We start from the raw sequence: 12,202 nt of genomic DNA on the forward strand, positions 1-12,202 counted from the left end.
CAATAAAAAGGGAGGTTAAGTCTTGGCAAGGGGTTATATTGGCATGTAGAACTGGCAGTTTGTAACTGCCATGAGGCTGCAATGGTAAGCATGGGGCATATTTTTAAAGAGCTATTTATCTGGGAGGCACAATCATTGCTGCAGACCCATTAGTAGCATTTAATTTACAAGCCCTGGGTAAATGGCACACCACTCTACGAGGGACCTATAAGTAAATCAAGGAAGCCAATTTAGTGTAAACCAATTCAATAATGTTTAAGGGAGTGGCCACAAGCTCTTGAGGCCTGGTCAGCAGTCCTAAGGCCAACAAACATGAATTTACACAAACAAAAATGGAGGGAAGCAGGCAATTTCTTTTGGTGGAATATCACACCAGGTCTGACAGGTCTAAGTGAAAGAAAGACAGCCAGGAAGTGAATTAGCTCCTTTGTGGTTACAACTTAACTTTCAAGTAGAGATAGATATATGTAATGTCAGGGACAAAGTTCTCAAACATTAAACGAAATATAATGTGCTCTATGATGCATTAAACAAGGCGAAAGTAAGAAAATGGACTTTAAAGATGTACTGTAAGTGAAGAGAACCAAAGTCAAGGGAAGTTATCTTTCAAGGTAATCCACGCATTCCTATATAGAATGGATTGGTAAAAATGTCAGAAAACTTGACAATGGACAAGTTTGAATTATGCATCGCCTATGTTTTTATTGTTTACCAGTAACTCAAGATAACTCTGAAAATGAAAGAGTTAAGGAGCCCTACAGTGGTTTTGCTTCTTGCAGATCTATGAGAATGAAAGTCTTCCCGATTATGCTTGAAGAACTTTATACATGATTTCTAAGGGCAGTGCCATACTGATTGAATCCTTTTGTTTTATTTCATCTGCAAGAGTTCTGTCGTATTTACTTGAGCTTTTTGGTGTTGTGAATTGTTCTCCTTTTCAGAGACACCTTATTCTTCATGGTATGTTTTGCTCATAGGTATTTTAGTAATTTCTAGTTCTGTAATTTATCACATAGTCCTTTTGAAGTGTGTTTACTATATCTCCACATTCTTATTCCCTTGTCATTCCCTACCTTTACCTTAAATGTTAATCTGTTCATTATACGGTCAGGGAGATGTGTTATATTTCTTTTTCTTTCTGCTTCACCTGTTTGTTTCCTTATCCACATCATGCAGTTTCCCCCATATTCAGACTCCTATTGGTCTTGATAACTGTTGAGGAATTTGATGATATGTGAGCTTTGATAGTTACTGAGATTGCACTGTGCTAAGCTGTGACTGAGACATATGTTTGGTAATAACACTACATTGAATTTGACTGAAAATTAGTATCCAGCTTTTATTTAAATACATCTATTGTACCCTCCACAAAGAGTATCTGGGAAAGATGGCTGCTGGTCTACTGTGTGCAGGCTGACTGTGTATCCTAAAATCCTACTGAAAGACCTGTCAATATTAGCCTTTACATTTGAAGACAATTTTTACAGTTTAGTGTTGAAGTCAGATTTGTAATAAATACTTCAGAAAGTTAATTTGAGAAAGGTACATTTTCCCTCCCTGAAGCTCTTGGAGGCTAGTTTAAATTAGCTCTCTGGCACATCTAGCCAATTGCTTCACTCTAATGAGGTATGAATATTTCGCCCAGAGCAGGACAACAGCTTAGGCCTTTTGACACTCAGTGAGGGACATTTGATCTTTCTCAGCCGAGGAAGGAGAGGAGCAGAGACCTAGGTACTTTACTAACTTACAAGGAGCAGAACAAAGGTGAGTTCTCTCCATTCATAGTTTGGTGTCAGGAGAGACTTGGAGAAGGGAAGGCCTTTGTCTCCAAGGCCCACACTAAATATGCTGGCTTCAAAACCAGTAAGAGATAGCTACTCCCAGAGCCGGTTTGGAATGGTCACAGGGGAGGGGGCAGCTAATTTCCTTGGCCACACCTTTGATTACACACAAGAGCTCTACACAAGGAAGATATGATTCCTCATCTTGGACTTTAGAAGTAAATGGTACTGTTGGACTGTTTTCAGAGGAGCAAACAGTAATTGCTGAAAAGGTGGGTAGGATTGCCCCTGAGAACTCTTTATTCAAATATTAGGGGCTGTCATGGGTGTGTTTGTGGTAGCGTGTTCCCAGGTGGATGATTGTCTGCTGTTCACTGTGTGGAGGTTGGCTGGGGCATGAGTCTGTAATGTCACATGTGTCTTTCAATCAGAAGGAGCCCAAGGGGGAACAAAGGGAAAAGGCCGCCCCCCCCCACTCAGAGAATGTTCAACAACAAAAAGGCCTAACCCACCTCACACCAAATTTCTTACGACCAATGGCAGAGTTACATGGCACATTTATACTACTGCCTTAGATGTGTACCTTGACACTAATCCATAGGGTCATGTTGTGTTTCACGTTTTCATAAAAATTACACAAAGGTCTGATCCCACTCTAAAAATTTAAAATAAAGTGAGCCAAGAGAGAGAGCCTCACGGTAGCAACACCCGAGGGGGATCCTGACAGACAATTGCCAGTTTACCCACTTCTCATCATCGGCCACTCTCTCTTCGTGTGAGTAAAGAACGAAAAGGAAAATACAAATAGTGATTCCCTAACTAATATAAATATGGTGCCCAAGTAAACAACCTCTATGTTCCCTCATATAAATTAAGGTGAAACTAAAGTGTGTGTGTGCACCTGGAACCCCTATGATAGCCAAAGACAATCGGCCACCACTATAAAAAAGGGGAGAGACTTGCTAGCTAAACTAATTTATTCTGATGCTGTCACATGTGTCATCAAATGAGCTGAGTGTCTTGCAGTGTGCATGTTGCAGGTGCTGACGGACCTGCCTTTGTAATGGCGGTTGTGCAACAGTGGCACAGACAATCTGCGGCATGCTTCAATAATGGATGGATGGATGGAGGAGTATCTCATAGGTGTGTGTGTTGCTAGATTGGGCCACACTGTGCAGCGTTGTGGCTGGGGATGCAGAAGCCGGCGCAATAAGTGACATGTGTATGTGAGCCAGGAGTGGCTGGTTACCCATGGGTCACTGCATGAAAATGTGTGAACATTCACCAAACATCACGGCCACAGGACGAGTCACCATAATGCCAAGCGGGGCACAGGACACACTGCATCAGCAGCTGTAGCCTGCACGTTGTGTGTAGCAAGCTCCACACCACATATACAACCATGTACATCATGCACAATATGGTCCATTAGCCATTACGAACAGCATGCTTGTTGTCACTGTACACATAACCACACATGAACAATCATTGTAAACAATGCCTTATTGAACGCATGCAGACTGGAAAGATAACGGCGGTGACAGCAATGAGGCACAATGTACTGTGTGAAACACAGTTCCTACACAATAGGATGAAGTTAGTTGCAAGGCCATGCTGCCTTAGCCAATTCACATGCCCAATGGCATTGCTCTGACGACAATAACACTCATGCAATGATGTTACCTGTAATGCTGGTGAAACACTCTCCACACGACTGCCAGGGACTGTCCGTACCTGTGATCATCAGAGTGGTGTGATGCTGGAAGGGTTCCATCTCCCAATATCCCCTTGGTCTGACTACAAATGACAGACACATTAGGGCAAAAAACAAGTGCGGGCGCGGTCAAGAGAACTGGACCTGGAGTCGCTGGCAAAAAAAGACCTACACGTGTCCTTTTTCTTACCACATATCCTGCATAATCCCAAACATCACCTCAAGTAGGCCATGGGCCGCGCTGCCCTTCATAAGATATTAGCCTACAGACTACATCCGCTGCCTCTCAAAGAACTATATGCCTTCGGCACGGCCGGTTCAGGAGTCCGGGAATGCAGGCTCTGCAGGTACAAACGGGAGTCATTGGCCCACCTACTATTCTGCTGCCCGGCCCTGCGCATGACCCGCAGTCTCTATCTCAGGCCTATTCTATGACAATCAGGACTCCGCACGGCAAAGGAGGTGACCACCTACCTTTATACCTTGACAACGGTAAAGCATATGGCCTCCTTCGGAAAGTTCATTTACCAGACACCAACTCTGCTGATGGCCCCGGAGGGCCTCCCCTTATAGAGACTTTGCAGATCCACGCCTCAATATGATCCTCATTCACCGCAACCCCGTCCCTGGGCGGCATAAACTCCTTTGGTTTTAACTTTTGTAATTTTGTAACCTTGTATTTTGTTTTAATGTAATGGTTTTGAGTAACCAAACAATAAAAAGAATTCATTCATTCATTCATTCACATTAGGGCGATCAGGCGAGGGAAGGTGAGGATGGGAACTGCAGGGAGGGAGATCTGAAACAAAGCAAAACAAGCATAAGGATGCCATACTTTTTGTTACAGATTCACAGATTACCTTGGCACCTAGACTGTACCACTCACACATGTGTAGTTTAACCACTGCCACTGTGTCCTATTACTGATCACAGATCTTGCAATGAGACAAGATCTGATCCTTCAACACGGAGACATGAGAGTTAGTAGAGGTTGTCACGAAAATGGTGCATGTATGACGCTCACTAGGCTGCTACAAAGCAATTAGATCCATGCAGTCATGAACGACGTCACAGTGTATGAATGATGCTCGCTATCTCAGTAATTGTGACGTATAGCAGTGCAAATGACACAAAGCCAACAATCCGTAGTCAGCCCTGTGAATAAGTAAGGGTCATGAAGGGAAAGTAGACATCACCCGAAAGAGCCGTAAGCAGCTCCTCAAATGTGGAAGGAAATAACCTAAACACCAGGAAGCCCCATAGGGGCCAGTCATTATCTCTTGCAACTGTGCCTTACTATGCTAGACAGGACAAGCATGTGTAACCAAACTCAACAGCGAGTAAATAGGAACAAAGCAACAAAAACAACCCTACCGTGACCAGGATATGCTGCATGGCACAAGAGATTTTGGGCAATGACCTCACCCGACTGGTGCCACGTAAGTGTGAACATTTGCTACAGCCCAATGTAGTGATGTAATCAGCGCATCGGGAGCTGCCGTATCGCCCGGGTGCAGCTGAAGCTTGAAGCTCCACGCCGGCATGGCGGCACACGTCACCTCACCCCCACCCTGCTTCGGGTCCTGGCCGTGGTTTTCCCGGACCTCCATAGGCAGTTGCAGGAGGGACAGCAGCAAGGAGGGGGTAGGTACATGTCTGTTTGTTGTCATGTGTGTCACATGCTACCTGCAGTGTTACGAAGCCTGGTAACACTCCCACAGTCGGGGTGGTCTGGTCAGACAGGCACTTTATGCATTGTCATGAGAATGGAAAGTTAACATCAACTTACTGAGAAGGCTAGCGAAGCAGTGTTCACCACCGGCACTGAGGTAACGACATGACAGTGACATGACATACTGCCACAAGGGGCAATGCATCCATGCAAACAGACTCACAGGACACTTGACAGAACATGTGGGACATACACTGGCCCACACCGGCACAACATGGTTTACTGGAAATCAAACTGTACTGGCCCACAAGGTTGAGTGGATGATTCAGACACATCCTGCTGCACACAGTGATGCTGCAATTCTACACGGAGCCTGTGTTTGTGATGTCACACACAATGGCAACCCATGCCATCTGCAATGTGTCAGGGTCAATGTTAACACACATTGATGCATTCACCAAAGTCAAAACTCAACTACAGATGACTGTCACGAAAGGTGACTGTCTTGTCATGGGAGTGGCGCGACATGAAATTTGATACATGGTAATGTGACATGTATGTATGGGCCTACAACATGCGCATGAACAGTTTCCACACAATCAAAAACCATACCAACAATAAACTGCCTGTTTGGAAGCCTTACCCAAACTGACATTTCCAAATGTCTGTGCAGGGTACGCAGATTCATCCGACGTTGCTATCATCAAGAGGAATTGCAGGAGGACCAAGATGGCGTGAACAGACAACAGGCAGGGCGACCTGGAAAGGACAGGCACACAAGGGGTCACGTACTGAATATATTCATTCAGACATGGTCATGTACAATGCACTAACAATGTAGTACACTTGTACATTCAAAGTTCAATCATTGCGCTCATGTGTGTGGCATGACATCATCACTTGTGTGACACTGCACCACAAACATCAAAGTGACATTGTATACAGTCTGCTGGACACGCAGTATGCTACACATGTCACTCTACGGTAGTAGCTTGCACACTATTTTACAGGTACTCACCATTATGAGAAGAAGTTGCGTATGAGCTGACTCCGGATATCATCCTCCTCCTCCTCATCGCTAGCATCCTGGCCTTCATCCTCAATGGGTGGATGTTCCTCATCATCAGGATCCAGAATGAGTGACACGTCCTTCTCCACTGCCATGTTGTGCAGCATGCAGCACACAGTGAAGATGTCACACACCTTGAGCGGGGAGTATGGTAGGGATCCACCTGTCTTGTCGAGACACCTGAACCGGCTCTTCAGGAGTCCAAACGTACGCTCTATCACACGCCTGGTCTTCCCGTGTGCATTATTGTACCGCTGGTCTGCAGCAGTTCTGGGGTTGCGTAGTGGAGTCATGAGCCACGGCATGTTCGGATATCCGGCGTCTCCTACAACAATACATCATGTTATGTTATGTTATGTTATAAAATATTTTATTACGCGCTCTGCTACTACAGAGTATCCTGGCGCGATATGTAACATTAAACTGAGCCAATCCAAGAGAAAAGAAGAGAGAACTAGATACTGAGATTAAAAAGATGGGTTTTTAACCCTTTCTTGAATCCCGCCAATGTAGCTGATGATCTCAAAGAAAGCGGCAGGGCATTCCAGGACCGTGCTGTTTGGACAGAAATAGACTGACCACCCAGTCTCACGTATCTGACTTTGGGCATGGACATCAGACGGAGATTGGCCGATCGAAGAGCACGGCGAGGAGTATAGAAAGTAAACCTCTTGTGCAGATATTGTGGGCCTTGTTGATGCAAGGCCCGAAAGGCTAGGACCAATGATTTAAACATAATACGATGGGCCACTGGGAGCCAGTGGAGCTCTCGAAGATGGGCACGTGCACTAGTTCTTCTTGGGAGATGGAACAAAAGTCGTACGGCCGCATTCTGAATGATCTGCATTCGATTTATAAGGTATTTGGGGAGACCACTGAAGAGAGCATTGGCATAGTCGAGCCTTGACAGGATCAGAGCGCGCAAAACAGTCTCTTTCGCTTCCCTGTGGAGAAGCGGAAGGAACCTCTTAAGTGACTTGAGGGTCGCAAAACAGGTCGCGGTAAGTTTTTTTAAGTGAGCTTCGAACTTAAGATCCTGTCCGAACCAGACCCCCAAGTTTTTGGCCGGGCCTCCGTGAGAGCTGAGACATGCAAAATCAGTCGGCCAAATAAGATCCCTGAAATTGGCCGGAAAATTGCCATAAAATAACAACTCTGACTTGTCCTCGTTGCATTTGAGCTGAGCTGAGGCAAGCCACCGGAAGACGTAGGACAAACAGGAACAGACAGCCCGGGCATCTAAGCAGTCCTTAGGCCAGGTAAACAGCAACTGCGTGTCGTCGGCATATGCCATTATTTTGGCTCCCCACTGCTCAGCCAAATAGATCAACGGGGTCATATAGACGTTGAACAGCAGAGGGCTTAGCGTCGAGCCCTGCGGTACCCCGGTGGTAAGCTTCTTGGGTGATGAGGCAAATGGGGGCATCCATACTTGCTGCGTCCGCAATGGCAATGAGTGTGTAATGAGAAGCCGTGAGAGAGATAAATTACATTGAGACATACATGAGAAACAGTGTTTACCCACCAAAAGACATGCCCGATGGTTGCGCAGCTGCAGCATCATCTGTGGTACCCTGCTCCGCCTCATGATGAATGCATCGTGGCATGATCCTGAAAAACGCGCACAAACATGGGAAATCATCATGTTAGCAAGACACACCACCAGGGCATTTATGGAGTGGTAATGTTTCCTGTTGCGGAAGGCCTGCTCCTGAGCCTGTGGTGGCACCAGTCCAACGTGTGTCCCATCAATGGACCCAATTACATGTGGCATGTGTCCCAAGGCATAGAAGGCACCCTTGACATTGTTCAACTCTTATAGAGTAGGGAACTTAATGAATTCATCAATGTGCTGCAACATAGCAGCTAAGACATCACGTAGTACATGGCTGAACATGATCTGGGACATCCCCTCCACATCACCTATGGTGAATTGGAACGTAACTATGGCAAAGAAATGTAGGGCGGCCATCACCTTTACCTTGGGTGTCAGCGCAGTTGGATACCTGTGTCGCGGTTGGAGATGTGGTTCCAGCCTGTCCGTCAACTTCTGAATCAACTCTTGTGGGAATCTGTAGCGGCGGATGCAATCACGTTCCCTCATGGCATCCAGGTCAGGCAACGGCCTTTGCATAGGGGGTGCCCTGCACGACATGTTTGGGTAAAAAGGTGTACAACTATCAGCAAACAACAATTACAATGTACATAGCACAATCAACTCTGCTTAAACACATGAAATCACTTATGAATATGCCGTGGGCTATACATCATGGACACTTATGCAGGCTAGTTGGCACTCCTACAACAAAACTGATTCACCTGTTGGACATGACATGCACACAAATGATCATATGGGCATGTCTGAGTTAGCAGACCAATGTATCACGTCAGTGACACATGTCACGTGACCTGAATGAGAAGGTTGTCAACACATCCAGACAGCTGACTGCTAGGAACACACTCACGTCACATGTGCTATATATTTTACATTTCAATGATATTGTGTATGAGTTGTGCATTTTACAAAACTACACCACAGCCATCCTCTGAATGCAGATCTGTATGTCTGTGGCCAAATGCTCTATGATGCCATCACACGCATGAGCTGTAGAAATGCCCCTGTGTAAACATCTGCAGTGTCCACGAGAGTGCAGCAGAGAGTCGTGTTTTGAAACGTCTTGTTAGACCTGTCAGCCTTAGGGTGGTCTCCCCTACATTTTTGCCCTTTTTGCCTCCCATTTTTATCCTATATTTTGTTGGACTTAGGACTCTGGGCGCCTCACCACTGCTAAAAGGTGCTCAGGTGCAGGTGCTCTCCCCTAAAACCTTGTGAGGCTGGCATATCTGCCACAAGCCACTGCTAATGCAGCCAGGCTTAATCCTCCATAGGCTAACATTGGGAACCTCCCCTTATGGAATAACTTCTGACAGGGACCTAATAAGTCTATCATGTTTGGTCTTGTTGGACTCGGGGCGGGGAACCCTTTCCAATGATATATAGGGTTTGGGCATTACTACGCTAGGGATTCCACTTTTATAAAGGGGACCTTTTCCTGCCTACACTTAGATTAGGCTGAAGACTCCCCCCTCCCCTCTGCATACTGATAGCCTGCCTGGGTTGGGAGGTGGGAGTGGTGATTCACACCTTCGTCCCTGGGATGAGCTGCGATGGGCTGCCCACTGTAGCCTTAACGGCCTGTCTCTCGTTCTCGTCACTGTGACAGCTAGGTCAGGGAAGGCAGGGAACATACCAGCACTCCCTGGACTCTTCCAGAAGCCCCTGCCCCCAGACCCTTCCAGAGACTTCCACCACTTTCTAGCCCCTAGACTAAAAAGATATATAAGGGAGGGTCCTGGCCTCACATTCTTGTTACACCCTGGACTTAAGAAGAAACTCTGCTGGAGTACAGACTGCTGTGCTAGGAGGATTGCCACTCTGCTGGAGCTGACTGTTCCTAGGAACTGCTGCCCTGTGGTGCTTGAGCTGCCCTACTGCCTGCTGATCTGGCCCTGCCAAGAGGAGACTGGACATAACATCCCAGGAGTGTCTCCACAACATCCAGAAGGACTCCCTCTGCGCTTCTGAACAACCTCGGTACCCTGAACCCTGTCTCTGCAGCACTGGGTGTGGGAGACCACGTCCTACACCCCTAAATCATTGCAGTTGTGGGGAGACACTGACTGTGTTGCATCGCGCTGTGGGGACTTGAAGCGCTATGCCCCTGTGATTATCATTGCCGCCTGGGGCTCTGGAAGAACTACAGAAGCGCTGTGTGCCCATCATCTGCAAGTGGTTGGAAGCAGCGCTGCTGGTGCCAACTCGCCGCCACAGGCCTGGACTGAGGGAATCCTGCGAAGCTTCTCCCCAAATCAGTCCCCCCCGCTGGAGCCCTGTGCACGGGTGCATCACTGACGGGACCGCCGCTGCTCTGGGACCTTATGGCACTGAGAGGGCTTCTTTTGTACTGAGTAGCGCTGTGGCGGCGGAAGAGCCGTGCCCCCCGTGTCCATCGCTAGCCTGGGCCCTTAGACTGCATTGGGACTAGTGCGCGCTGTCGGAGGACGAGCTGTGTGCCCCCGTGATCACCGCCGCTGGCCGCGAGTCTTCGGCAGACTTTGGAATCCCAGGCGCGTCATCAGGAGAGCCGCGCTGGGATAGGTGCTGACGTCAGGGGTTGCCCAGCAACGAGGGAGCGCTTACAGCGAGAGCCGCGCTGAGATTGGTGCCGGTGTGGAGCATTGCCGGGCAACGAGGGGCTCGTCGCAGAGCGAGGCTCGGAGTACGGAGGGGTCTGCCTGTTTGCAACCGAGTGTCACCAGCAATAGCCTCGGACCCGCGTTGGACCCCCCTTCCCAGGTAACGCTTGTGGTTGTGTGCCCCGTGAAGCTGGGGGCAGCCTTCTGAAGCGGGGACTGCCTGCATTTACTGTGGGGTGCGGGTAGCGGGCTGAAGACCGGGGGAACCGAAGAATTTAATGGTCCTCGCAGGGATCACTGTACTCCGCCCCACGGCCCGTCACGCTTCCCAAAACCCGAGCACCTGACAAGTCGTCCCCTCTTCCTCAATCTACCCTACGGGCGAACTGCATTCTGCCAGCCAGCAGCGGGGATTGCTGTCATTAACTTGCTTAACGTGCCACCGGGGAGCTGACCAACCCGGACGGCAAGGTGTCTCATGCCCATAGCGCCTGGAAACCGTGTTTAACCCACTACCCTTAGGGACTGTTTACCATAAAAGAACAGAGACTGGATAGCTCTGCCTTAAGGGATTGAGGAACTGTTTTGTACTAATGCGTGCTAATTAACAGTCAGTCTCAACTCGGAACTGTGTATCAAAGTTACCAGAGGTTATTTGACTGACGCCCAGTGATTGTATATGGCGCATCCTCACTATTTTTGGGTCTTGCATAATTTTTTAGATAAAGATATTTAGATTTTTATATAAAACCGGTGTAGTGTCTTTTTCTTGTGTGCGTGTTTCACTGGGGAACTGTTGGTGTGTTGCACAACTACTTTACACATTACCTCTGAAGTTACGCCTTTGCTGCTCTGCGCCAAGCTACCTGGTCGGAAGCGGTGGTCCCTACTTGGACTAGGGTGCATACCCCTGCCAACTAGAGACCCCGGTTCTAACATTGGTGATCGAGCGATGGGATAGGACTTGTGCTTGTGTAACACCACGCAGCGACGCAGTGTACACCGCAACCCTACACCTGACTCTACTGAATTTTTGTCTACCCTCTCCAATTGGCATTTTTGAATTTTTTTTTTTTTAATTCTCCCTGACTGGCTGCTCTTTTTAAAAGTCCTTTTGCCTAAGTCCTATTTGGTTTTCTCTACAAACGCCTGAGGCCCTACCTAGCAAGATGGAATTTGAGCTGGCCAATCTGGAAGTTTACACAGTGGCACAACTCAAGGAATTCTGCGAGGAGAAAGGGGTGCCCTTTAAGCGAGGCGCTAAGAAGACAGAACTTCAGAAAGCCTTAAGGGCATGGGTAACGGCCCACCCAGAAGGAGATGGAGAAGGGGACGGGCAGGGAGCGGAGCAAGGGGCCACAGGAGAACTTGACCTACTGCCCTTGGTGGAAAATGGCAACTTGTTACCAGGTACAAGGGTACCTTCCAGGGCAGGCAGTAGTGTGTCAGTAAGGTCCCTGTCCTCAGAGGAATTGGAGGACAGGAGAGAGGAGAGACAGTTTAAATTGGAACTCGCCAAATTGGAAAGGGAGCGTGAGAAAGAAAGGTGGGCCATGGAGGAGAGGAAACTTACCCATGAGCTCAACCTGAAGGAACTAGAAATTCGAGCCCTACAAGCAGGGACGAACAGCATCAAGAGTGGTGGCAGCATACCTACGGAAGCTTCACGTGAGTCCAGGGTCTTTATGCCTAAAGATGTGATGGGCAGTTTTAAGGTGGGGGATAATATTGATAAGTGGTTAGCTGCCTATGAGGTGTCACTAAGAGCC

The sequence above is a fragment of the Lissotriton helveticus genome, chromosome 5_1, assembly GCF_964261635.1.
Source record: "Lissotriton helveticus chromosome 5_1, aLisHel1.1, whole genome shotgun sequence".
Taxonomy (NCBI): domain Eukaryota; kingdom Metazoa; phylum Chordata; class Amphibia; order Caudata; family Salamandridae; genus Lissotriton; species Lissotriton helveticus.